The sequence below is a fragment of the Mus caroli genome, chromosome 4 (assembly GCF_900094665.2).
Source record: "Mus caroli chromosome 4, CAROLI_EIJ_v1.1, whole genome shotgun sequence".
In the NCBI taxonomy this organism is placed as follows: Eukaryota; Metazoa; Chordata; class Mammalia; order Rodentia; family Muridae; genus Mus; species Mus caroli.
Genome location: NC_034573.1, coordinates 86,662,003 through 86,674,890, shown reverse-complemented (window position 1 = coordinate 86,674,890; position 12,888 = coordinate 86,662,003). Strand labels below are relative to the sequence as shown.

The 12,888-nt window shown below is 39.2% G+C and overlaps 1 pseudogene; it reads right to left on the bottom strand.

Moving 5' to 3' along the window:
- Positions 1-5,783: 5,783 nt before the first annotated feature.
- The window catches only part of LOC110293359, a 9,449-nt pseudogene continuing 2,344 nt past the window's right edge, over positions 5,784-12,888 (bottom strand).

Below are 12,888 nucleotides of genomic sequence, written 5' to 3'. Positions count from 1 at the left end.
TACTAGCAGGGTATAGTCTCTACTTCCTTTGTACTTCAATTATCACTAACAACTATAGTTTTTTTTTTTTCCCTAATGGTAGCTATCCTCTCTGACCTGGGTAAGATGACCTTAGTGTTTGTGTGTATGTATGTATGTATGTGTGTGTTGCAGTTCTTTGATGGTCAAAGATGCTGAATGCTTTTCATTTGTTTATTAGATATTTATATTTCATCTTTTGAGAACCACCTATTTTATTAGTCTCTTTATTGATTAGGCAGTTTTGTTTTGCTTAAGTTGTTTCATATTTTCTAGATAGTAAATTCTGACTTTATTCCAATGAATTCTTTTGTGGTTTTATAAAAAATGAGGAAGATGTAGTTGTATGGATATTTTATCTGGGTCCTTACTATATTTCATTGATCTATATGTCTGTTTTTGTGTGCCAGTACCATATGTTTGTTTTGTGCTTCCAGGTGAATTTTTATGATTTTTTTCTATTTGTATGAAGAATGTCACTGACATTTTGACAGCAATTGAATGGAATTTGTATGTTGAGTTAGGTAATAATGGCCATTTTTATAATATTAATTCTGCCAATCCATGATCATGGCCTTTTCACCTACTCACTTCAGTTTTGGACCTACATTCTTACCTATATTGGGATATTTCCTGGTATATTTCTGTTGGTGTGGCGTTTAGTCCAATCTTTTCTTCTTACTTATAAAACCGAGTATATGGAATCTTCTAAAAACTTCTGGATTTATTTCAGAATAACAAAGATTGAGCTAGAGAAGAAATAGGAAACATATGAAAATTATTTTCTTTTGATTTAGAACTTTCTTTGTTTTAAATAAAGAGATTGAAGGGGTTTAGAAGTTCCAGATAGTAGATCTCATTGTGCAGCTTTTTATCCATGTGATCATGACTTAGTCTCTTAATCCATGAAGGCTTGAGGGTCAGGACTAATTTCCATTTTCTTCCCACTAGGGAAAGAGCCTGCCATAACCATTTTATATGGTAAAACCCTATGAGTACTACACACTCTAACTTCACTGTACTGAATTTGACAAGACTGCCTGACTTAGCTCTACTCACTATAAAGCTCTTCTCCATACTTTAGCCTCATACCCTTACTAAAGCAAGGATCTTGCTCAGAATCCAACCCCACATATATGCCTAGAGCAAAGGCCCTGTGAGAATGAAGGAGACAGCTGTCTTAAGGTCATGAAGAGGCTTGCTGCAGACCCCAGTCTTATTGGCTCTGATCACCAGACTTGAATTCTGAACTGTGGAGAAAGTAGATTTCTGTTGTTTAGGTCGCCTGGTCTATGGAATTTGGTTGTGGATGCTTGAGGAGACTAAAATAAAATCACTATGAGGAAGAGTTCGGGTCTAAAGGGAACACCTTCATTTTTGGTCCTGTGGTTTGGACCACTGGCTATTAAGTTTTTCCTTAATCTGTTTCTCCTGCCTTGGGGTATTCTCTTTGAAAGGAATTCTCCTATTGGAGAATTTCTCATAACTTTCAGAGAAAGGCACATTTGTGACCAGTGTTTCCAGAATTGTTGTAAGTTTATGTAAAGATGTCAGGATGTGGATCCCCACTCTATGTTGAAGGTGTCTATTTGGATTGCCAAATTCAAACTGCAAATGACCAGATTTTCTCTTAGTGGTGTGCAGATTAATAACGAAAGTGATCATCAAAGTGGTTGACATGGTCTTTTATTTCAGTAATAGTGGTAACATCTGGAGGAACTGTTACAAGAGAGTGAAAGAAGAAATAATATGCTTTCTAATACATTATTTTTATAAATATGAGGGAAATGAAGTAAGCTCTAGTTGAGATGTTTTATGATTATTTTTATTTAAGAAAAAATACTTGTTTTCTACCCTACTCTAGCTTTAAACTTTATGTTGCCACTTTGTTTGACAAGTATTAATCCTTCTCTGGAGTCACCGCAGGAAATTAATCTGTACTCTTAATTGCAATGTATTAATGTTATGGTGGATGAATTTCCTCGAATATGGCTGTTATTAAGACTGCTATTAAAACTGTACAGTAAAACCTCATTAGTGACATCTTCATTCTTGGGAGATCAACTGAATTGTTTCTTACACCTCGGCAGCTACATTCTATCTAGGTCATGGGAAATTATGAGATTGACTTACACTCTAATATATTGCTGCCTCTACTTGCAAGTGCTTTACAAATATAAGTATGATAATATAAGAACAGAGATGCAGCAGATACTCAGGACAGATGAACAGAAAATGTGGCATGCCAAAATTTAAAGGTTGGGTGGATTTCTTCTAAGGGTTAATGGTGCCCTTTTAGCTCAGGAGGCAGGGTGTTCTCATTGTCTTACCCAGCAATTAGAGAGACCCGTGAGCTCTAGGAATCATCCTTAGGTTTGGATTCACAAGCACACAACACCATGTCCAACAGTCTATCTATCTATCTATCTATCTATCTATCTATCTATCTATCTATCTATCTATCTATCTAACCTGTGTTCCGAGGATTGAGCTTAGATCCTTATGGTTTCAAAACAAGAACTTTACCAACTGAGCTAACTTTCTTGGCTAGGAGAGATGCCTATACTAAGCTTTGACTTGTATAGTATAGTAGAAGCAGTATTGTATATATTTCAGGTTGTAGACCCCAAGAAGTGTTATAGTTTTACCTCTCAACTTTTTGATGTCTTGCCTTAAGACCATTAAATAATGAGAATGATAAGCCCCTAGGAGTGAACCAAGGTACCCTTGCCATAATAATACTGACTTCTACATCTATGTAATGGTCAACGTAGGCTTCTTATTCTAGAATGTTAATTATTCAGGTAAGCCACAAGATCAGAAAAAAAAAAAACTAACTTATCATTTAAGGTTGTTTGTTATATAACCAAGGATATCAGAAGCTATGCTTTCCATTTCTGGCTGTTCTGAGATTAAGTTTCTTCATGTATAAGTTAGTAATTTAAATTAGATCTTTGCTATGATGTTCCTATTGGGAGCCCAGAAACTATTAGTAGAAAATAGGAAAACGAATACAATTAATTTGACTGGTGAAGAGTCTTTAATTATATGACTAAGGTCTAGAAAGGTAGGTGAGATTGAGATTGAGGAACCACTTCTGTGTAACAGATGTGTCGGAGTTCAGTCCTGGCACGGTTCAAAACCCGAAGGAGGATCTGTGGAATATGCGAAAGAAGACCTTCACTAAGAGGTGCAGTTCACACGCTCTCACACGGAGACAACTCAGGCCACCTTTATTTATACATCTGTTTTTTTGTTTTACAGCTAAAATGGTCTTACATTCATTTTCTCATGTACAGTCTCTTTTACAAACTAACTTTTAACAATAATGTGCATAATGTATGCTCCTCTTTTCTTCTCCCCCTTAATTTCTGCAGTACAGTATCAAGAAAGAGGAAACATAGCTTCAGCAAGTAGTTGCTAATATCTAACCCAGCACAATGGTACATAACAGAGCAGCTGTGATTGGTAGCAATTGCAGTTACAGTATAGAGAGGTGATAGACTACATACCCAGGAAATTCCAATTTAATCGTTGGCACCTAGCATCTCCCCATATCCTAATCAGGAGATCTAATTCTTCTAATGCCCAGGACTCTCAGCAAATTAGTAACCGAGTCAGTTCCTCATCCTTTCTTGCCTCATCTCTAAACGTTCCTATTAGGTCTTGGACCCAATGATCCAGCAAGACCTTTCATGACTTTTTGATAATCAAGTAGCTGTTGTTCGGAACAGGTTGGTGGTGAAACTGTTGTCAGAACTAAGTTTCCATTAGAAGAGAACATCCTGACCTTAGCTGATGTACCCAGATCAGGATCTTGTGTTGACTCAACCGCATCACCATTATTAACAGACAGAGGAGTAGTGATCTATTCCTCTCCCACAATCCTCAGAGACAAACAAGAATAAACTACAGTCCAAGTTTTCTTTTTCTGATTCTGGGAAAACATCTGTGGCAGACAAAATGAAAGTAAAAACCTCCAATAGCAAAGCCAAAAATGCAAAGGCAAGGCAAAAGTGAACAAAGCACTCCCTCAGGAAAGGCCAGGAGATTCTGTGTGAACATCCCCACAGGTCCTGGTCACGTGGGGACCCACCTCCTGGGGCCTTGTCCTAAGGACAGCTCTCTGCATTACTCTCATGCACCTTTCCAAGCAGAGGCTTGGTCACCTCCAGAGATGAATATTCAGTGTAGCTGCTAACCTATGAGAAGACTGTAATGAAAGGAAAGATGGAAAGGAGAAAATGCATCTTCATGGACACTGGTAAAAGCTCAAGGTGTCTGAAGAGACATGAAGGAAGAGCTCAATTTTTTTTTTGAAAAGTCTTCTTTTATAGTTTAGAATAAAACTCAAAAGCATACTTTCATGGACTCTGGAATGTTCAGAGGCTGAAAACTCCCTACCAGATCCGTCAAAGTGAAGTTTTTTGCCAAACAGTCAGTAAGAGCAGCAGTTTCCTCCCATGAGTATGCTAGCCACTGTACAGACACCATCTGTGGATAATGAGGTGGCCCTCTAGTAAGGACTGTAGCCACATGATTATTCTGCACGTTGTTTGGTCTTGGATGTAATTATGATTATTATTATTATTTTTTTTTACTTTTTAGCAGATCTATGAGAAGTAAGTGCTTATAAATATAATAGTTGATTAGAGAAAATCCAAGTCATGGAGGAGAGCCAATGTCAGCGATGAATAAAGTTTGCATTAGGTTTCAAGAGAAACACAATATTGGCCACAGCACAGAAGGAAAGCTTTCGATATTTCAGACTAGATTCTGAGACCATCTGAGAAGCACCATATACTTTGTCTGTCAGCTTCTACATGTTGTCCCAGTTATGCCACATTAGGTCCCCTATTTGATCTTCATGTCAAAAAAATCAACTGCTGAAGGGAGGTAGCCAACGAACTGTGAAGTGTGGGTGGTTTGAAGTACATTGTATACATGTATAGAATGTCATATTGAAGTCCATTATCTTTCCAATTATTGTATGCTAAAAACCAATCTATGTACATAGGTATGACAATTCCATCTGCATCTTTTCTGTGGTTTCTGGGTTCACATCCTCCTGGAAGAAGCCAGGACCATGCATCATTCACTACCCTGCCTCTCATCTGGGGAGTTCTGCTGGGAGCACTGCTCACTTCAATGTTTTAAACACTAAATGGGAGTTGGAGTTGATTTATGACTTGAGTGACTTTGTTTAGGTTACTGTGTTTCAAAGGATTTCTTTTGTGGTACTGAGGACTGAATGTAAGGCCTTTCCCATTCTGGGCAAGTGCTCTACCTTTGAACTGAAGCCCCAGTATTGGGCTCTTCTATTTACACCAAAATTTTCCTGCTCTGTTTATCGAAGAATTTTATATCAGGTCTTGGGTTTTAAGCTCAGTGACTGAAAATGTATGGCTTCCTTCCTTGGTCACTGATGCCTGAGCACACATAACCTAAAAGCCAATGAGAAAGTGGGTAAGAGTAGGCATTTTCAGCTTCTTAACTAAATGTTGTTTATGCTACTTTGATTTCCACTTTACTTCTATTGGGTAATATGATGATATATATACGATATATGATAGGATATTTATGATATATATGCTATGATTTATGATGCAGTAGTTTTGCTGCCACACGTATTAAATGAGTCTAACTCTCTAAGGATAAGAAATCTTAGATATGAAGCTTTAATATAAGAATTAAATAGTCCCAACACACTAATCCATCATCTTTTTTTTTTTAACAAAGGACAAACTTTATTGAGCTCCTCCATTTTAGTTCTCTTTTTCTTGAACAGTGGTTCTGAGTATTTTACTCTGTCCATGGGCAGCAGTGAGACCCACTTTGATCACAGTAGGGACATCTCTTCTGATGCCATGGTGTCTGCCAATGTGCTGGTAATTGCCACATCCAAAAAATGCTGCCCAGAATTCATAGATATACATGGTCCATGCGGCTAGCAGGTCCTCTTTGTTTTATATTTGTGGTACTCACTGCCAACCTTTAAGAGAGGTTTGTCAATTTTGTCCCCACCAGCCATCACACTAACAACAGCTCTGTTGGCCAAGAAAATTACCTTTTTGGATCCTGAAGGCAGTTTCATTTGGGTCTTCTTGCTCTCTGGGTTGTGGAATATTATTGGCAAGAGGATTGAGCCAGCTTGTACCTGTCCTCAGGCTTTTCATCTAGACAATCTTTGATAGTACCCATGCATCGTACCCATAGGCAAAACACTGTGGATACCAAGTTGAACCTTCTTGCTGCAGTACATGACTTCCTTCTGATGTGATTCTTAAATTAATAGGGATCACTATAGTGCCACGGCCAGGGTCCTGAATGATGTCTTTCCTCTACGCTACCTTGATAAAGCAGTGAGGTTGAACAAAGTCTACAGCACGTATGCACAGACATATAACTGACAGCTTTCCTCCCCACTCAGGTCACAGCCCATGACAAAAAGGTGAATACATTAAGTTTTGAGGATAGCTATAATGATAGTTCTGTACTCAGAGAACAGAGTCACAGATTCTAAGCTATTCCCATATAGAATGTGGGAATCAAACCACATTCACTTCACTTCATAGACTTGATACCAAGGTCCTCTGTTGATTTTTTTTTTTTAGGTGACAGAAGTGCACTAGGGTTGGAGAGAAGGCTCAAGAAAACTGCCATCAAGGCTGACATGACAGCCTGAGTTTGATCCCTGGGACCCACCTGGTGAGAGGAGTAAACTGGTTCCCACAAGTTGTTCTTTGACCTTCATATGCATGCCCGCACATATACTCAGAAATGAACACCCACAATAAATAAATGAGAAAATGAATTTTTTTATATAACCAATTAAAATTTAATGTAAAATATCAATTCCAATAGTTACAAAAATATAGATTACCAGGAAAAGAATTTACTATAAATGTTTAAAACCTTTATAAAAAAATTAAATATTCCTAAAAGGCAGGGGAAATTAGTGACTATCAGTAACATACTTTTCCAATTTGAAAGTCTTTTTTTTTTATTAAAAAAGTATTTTTTTTTATTACGTATTTTCCTCAATTACATTTCCAATGCTATCCCAAAAGTCCCCCATACCCCCTCCCCCACTTCCCTACCCACCCATTCCCATTCTTTTGGCCCTGGCATTCCCCTGTATTGGGGCATATAAAGTTTGCAAGTCCAANGGGCCTCTCTTTCCAGTGATGGCCNACNAGGCCATCTTTCNATACATATGCAGCTAGAGACAAGAGNTCCNGGGTACTGGTTAGTTCATCATGTTGTTCCNNCTATAGGGTTGCAGATCCCTTTANCTCCTTGGGTACTTTCTCTAGCTTCTCCATTGGGAGCCCTGTGATCCATCCAATAGCTGACTGTGAGCATCCACTTCTGTGTTTGCTAGGCCCCGGCATAGTCTCACAAGAGACAGCTATATCTGGGTCCTTTCAGCAAAATCTTGCTAGTGTATGCAATGGTGTCAGCGTTTGGATCCCTGGATATTCCTAGCCAAATGGATGGACCTGGAGGGCATCATCTTGAGTGAGGTAACACAACCACAAAGGATCTCACACAATATGTATTCACTGATAAGTGGATATTAGCCCAAAACTTAGGATACCCAAGATATAAGAGAAAATGATTTTAAAAAGCATATTAGTATTATCTCAGTAGTGGAAGTCTCAGAGAAATGTTTTAACCTACAATTGTTGCTGAGGAGAGAAATTTAATCCATCCACACTACTGGCTCTTTTGCCTCCCTTCTGTTTCTTAGATGTTTTAAAAAAACTAAAGTGTGACCAGGGAAAGGGACAGAAAATCTGTGCTGACACAATCCCCAAGTTGCTAGAATCATAAGGGATTCTCGCTCTTCAGCTATGCCCGGCTGGAGACAGAACATTTTCTCCTATGATGTATATGTCACTTTCCATTAATTCTTCGAAGCCTGTCCCTTTAGAAAGCATAGTAAACACTGTAGTGTATTGGATTAGATCTCTACCGTGAATAAATTTATTTTCTAGCAAGTGTAAAAAATGAGCAAGGCCAAAAGCCCCCAGAGCAGAAAATGTCACAGTGATTGCTAATACATTACTGCACAGAGAAAGGGCTAATAAAACCCCTATTAGGATGTCATACCTGCTTACAACTGAATTCTCCAGAAAGTTTATTTGATATGTCTAAGCCAATTATCAAAGTCTTAGTGATAAGAAGCAGCTCACTGGGCCTGAATGTGTCAGAATAGAATGACTAAATTGTGGGAATTCATGGGCTTCTGCTTTGAATAATTAACTTGGCTCTTTGTAGAATGCATACGCTTTGGAAACTAATTTTCTCTTTTCACGAAGCATTCTGCCCTTGTGCTGCCTTTGAAAAGTAAACTATTTAGCTGTGAGGTTACTCCCTTTTTATTATATTGGTTTATGCTTCCTTCCCTGACTTGTGGCCCCACCCTTCCCCTTGCTCTTTGTCTTGGTAGCATCATCCTAACAGGGCTGCTGTAGTCCTCAAATGGGTATGTGATATTCAGTGATGACATTTCCTCTAAGTAGAATTTAATCATTTTTTTTTTCTGGCAGTGACATTATCACTCCTTGCCTTTTCTTGCATTTTTTCTAGGACTAAAACACCAACTTTATTTTTAAAGGATTTGAAGGCACTTTTATCCCTTTCAGAGGAAGCAGAAATGTTGGTTGCATAAATAATTCTGTAGATAAAAGCCAGAACGGATCTTAGTTGATTTGCAATTTCAGAGTCATGATTTGGATCAGAATCGGTAGCTCGTTTGTGCAAACAACCAGACAAATCAAATAACCCTTTCCACCTTCTCTGCTGAAGTGGTCTGAACAGAGCCTTTGCTTTGGAGTAGGCACATGAATTTTTGTCTCTTGGCTGAGCGATACCATTCTGTGTGTTGATATGTGGAGAGGATCCTTGTTCTCTCAGCTCCAGGGTAGAGCTCACAATGGACTTGAGACTATCCACTTGAGATGTCACCTATCTGGTAAAACCAGACTTTGCCTTTTTGGGGGCAGGCTGGTCTGCTACACAGAGAAAGAATCACTGAGGTGGTAGGTGGGTGGTTGGATGAATGGAGTAGGGATGGGGAGGAGGCATGTATAGATACTGTCAGCTATGGGTGTTTGACTTGTTAGACGTTCTAGGACTTAATATTTCTTTCAGGAAGCACCTTTGTTAGACACATAATGTTGCTACCAGGTGGCTTCACACCTGAAGAAACTTCCTGAAGATAAAATGAGAAAGTTATTGAAAGTGATTCAGTGGCGTTTGAAATTTCAAGTTATATTTTTTGGTTATTTATTCCAAGAAAAGAAAGAAAAAGTTCCTTCCAACTCGGATCCTAAGAAACATGCATAAGAATACGCTGATCCCCCAAAGAATGAATTACTCTGCATTTTTGGCCCTCACAGAGGGCTTCTAGTAAACCTTATAGAAAGATTTTTAAACCTTTGCTTAAAGTAAACTGCAAAATCAACTTCTGTCTATGACAGTTTTCTTTCAAGTTCACTCAGTAAAGCCTATGAAACTGGCTTAGCTCAGTGGGGTATGTGAGGAGCTGAACATGAAGCTGTGGAGATTGAGTTATTGTAATCTGTTTTTAGATAGAAGTTTTTCCGAGTATATCTGTGGGGGAAAACATGTCAAGTAGCACCAACTCTTCTTGGTCTACTTCAAGATGTCCTGGGTGGGGCTGGGGAGAAGGCAGAGCCAGTCAAGTACTTGCCTCTCACATGTAAGCTCTGAGTTCAGTCCCTAGAGTCCACGAGCAATGGTGATGAGAGAGCTGGAAAAAGCCTTGGTAGTCAGAGGACATGGTTTTGGTATGAGTTTGAACCCTTGGCCCTGTCATGGAATGAAACAAAAAAATTGATTTCTGACTTCCACATAGATTGTATAGCATGCCCATGCCCCTTTGTACATATGCAAAATGAAAGAGATTAAAACACATGCCAATGGTGGAAGCATGTGTTGAGAGGCAAACAGGATGTTTCCTTCAGTAGCTAGTGATGTTGGAGGTTGTCTTCCAATGTGCACAATGTTCTACATCAATGTGCACATGTGTGTGCACATCTCCCACATGCACCCAGATGAGCACACATAGGCACTATGTATGTACATAATGAAAACTATGTGAACTTTGAATGGCTTTGTACAAATGACTCTTTGTTCTCCACCTTCCCTTTACTTACACTTTTTGCTGTGGCCAATGGATATCCAAACATACACGAAAGGAAGCAAACCAAAAAGGTCAAGAGGGGAGGCTGCTGATTCCTAATTAAGGATAACCAGGCAAACCTCTAGAGTGTTTTGTACCCTCTTTGGGAGGGTAAAAATAAGAGCAAATGTTCAAAAATAAAATTACTTCTTCCCATTTAAAAATATGCTTTTGGGAGGAGCTGGTGATGATCATAAAAAGCAAACAAATAATAAGACTTCACAACTCCAAAAATGATGAAGAATCACTGCTCTGAGAACTTAGGTTCTAAAGAAAGCAACCCACATCTGTACAAGTGTCTCTTATACATATGCTAATCAGCTCCACTGGTAATTTTAGCTTTTGGTTTGTTTTCTTCCTGTCATTATTTTATGTTCTTATTTGTGAGACTCCATATGCACACCCGTGGCAGCGGGCGGTGGTACGGATGCACAACTGCTTACCATTCAAGTTTGGGAGACTATGGTAAGAATATGCAATAGTCCTCTGCTTGAGGGTATTTTTCTGCATGAGGCAGAACCTGGTGAGCACTTTTGAATAATAAAGGTTTTTGGATGAATAGAAGAAATCAAGGACTACAGTATAGATTTATATCTCCAGTCATATTAAAACATTTAAATACTTCTGACCGTAATGACCTACTGATTCCATTTCATCTCTTAATGGATTGTGTGAAAATGAAATACTTGAAGTACAGCATTGTGGCAGATTTATAAAAATCATTTATCCACGCTCCTTTTGCACCTGCAGATAGAGAAACACTTCTTAACTGTGGCCTCTACTCAGGCCTCTTAGACAAGGTCTAAAGCAGCTATCAGGTGCCAAGAGTGATCTTGAACTGCAAATGAGGCCAGCCAGCCAAACTCTTCTGAGAACAGGACCATTACAATCAGCTTTGGATTTGAGAGGCACGTGAATCCATCCACACGCAGTCTTGGCCTTTGTGCAACACAGACCCAGCAGTTCTGTGTGCCAGAGGTCTTCCTAAGCCTTGCCTCCTGCATTTACCAACTAGAGTATTACCTTCCTTAGGCAATCAGCATCATATTAATTCATCTGACTTGGTCTTTCCTCTTGCCCAGTTCTTCCTGTCTTGTTTCACCCCTACTCAGTTTATTGTTTTCTACACTTTCTTTGGCTTCCTGCCTGAGTCTCCCAGTCCTGGCTTCCTCTGGCAGAAACTCCAAACAGCCAGAGGGGAAGGTGGCTGTTGATGCAGATGACATCAGTGAGTCTCCTAAGACATCTGGAAAAGGAAGCTGGAAAGGGGGACAGAGAGTCAGGAGACCCACAGCACAGTGAGGAAAATGTCTGGCATTTGCAATCTATTGTTTTCCAACATCTTTGTCCACTTTTACGTTCATGAACAGAATTCTAAGCACGGTTATTTTCTTTGTTAATGTTTCTCAAAAGACCAGAGCATTCTGGCCATAAATGGTGATTATTATCTTAAGACATTCAGTTATCTAGGCTTTGACTCTACTTTAAAAAGGAAGGTTTTATGCCTTCCCATCTGTACTCAATGACTTTCCTTCCTGAGGGTCAGCGTTAAAGCATCTGCCTAAAGTAGCTGTCTCGGTGAATAATCACTTTAGGGCAGTTGCTGTTGCTGTATAAGACCCTCCTAGGGTTTGATAAAGTGGAATTTACTTGGAGGAAGAGAGTGTTCTCAGGGATCCTGGGAGACGAGGGTTATCACTTCTGAGAGGCGTTCCTCTCCTGACTGAGAAATGCTGACTAGAATTCTTTTAGTTTCAAGACTTCAAATATATCTTTAGATAAATAAACTTGGCATGTTTGACTCCAAAATTTCATAAGTGTCCAGCTATTCCTTTTTCTGTTTAATTTTATTTTTAAAACTGTCTTAGTCTGGGCCAATGAGAAGGTTTAGTGGATGGAAGGAAGCACTTGCTGAGCAGGCCTGATGAACTGATCTCCAGAACCTACATAAAGTGGAAGGAGAGAAACCCCCTTCCTCTAACCTCTACACACACAGTGGCAGTGGCATACTTATGTCCCCTCCCCCACCACACATGAACACTAATAATATCGCCAATAAGAAGTTAAAACTGAAAATGAAAACTGCCTTAATGAACTTTATTTTTAAGCTAGAGACTAAACTCATTAAAACCTTAATGGGAATCTTGCATGTGGTGGTGTGTGTTACCTAGTCCATGAAATACGTCTTATTCTGTTTATTCTGTATTCTGTAAGCTGAGCATTAGGAAATGGGAAATGGGAAAGGCTAATGCGCCTTTGTTCTCTCAGACATCATGAACTAAACTCACCACCCCTCATTCCGGGGCTTTGTCAGGGTTTGGGTTTGCTTAGATGATTGATCAGCTTCTTAACCCTTAGAAAGAAATTGATTCTAGAACCTTTGATATATTTTGAGGCATGTTGTGATAAAAATGAAGAAATGCATTAGGTTTAAGTTCAGGTAGGAGGTACCTGGACCTCCTTTGATGCTGCATCCAAATACCACAGTGTGAGTAATTTATAATGAAAGTAATGTTAATTCTTAGAATTCTGCAGCCTGGACAGTCTAAGGTCAAAGGGCCATGTCTGTTGTGAACCATCTCACTCTTGGAAGTTCCACAGCAGTGCTGGAAATTACGTGTGTGTGTGTGTGTGTGTGTGTGTGTGTGTGTGTGTGT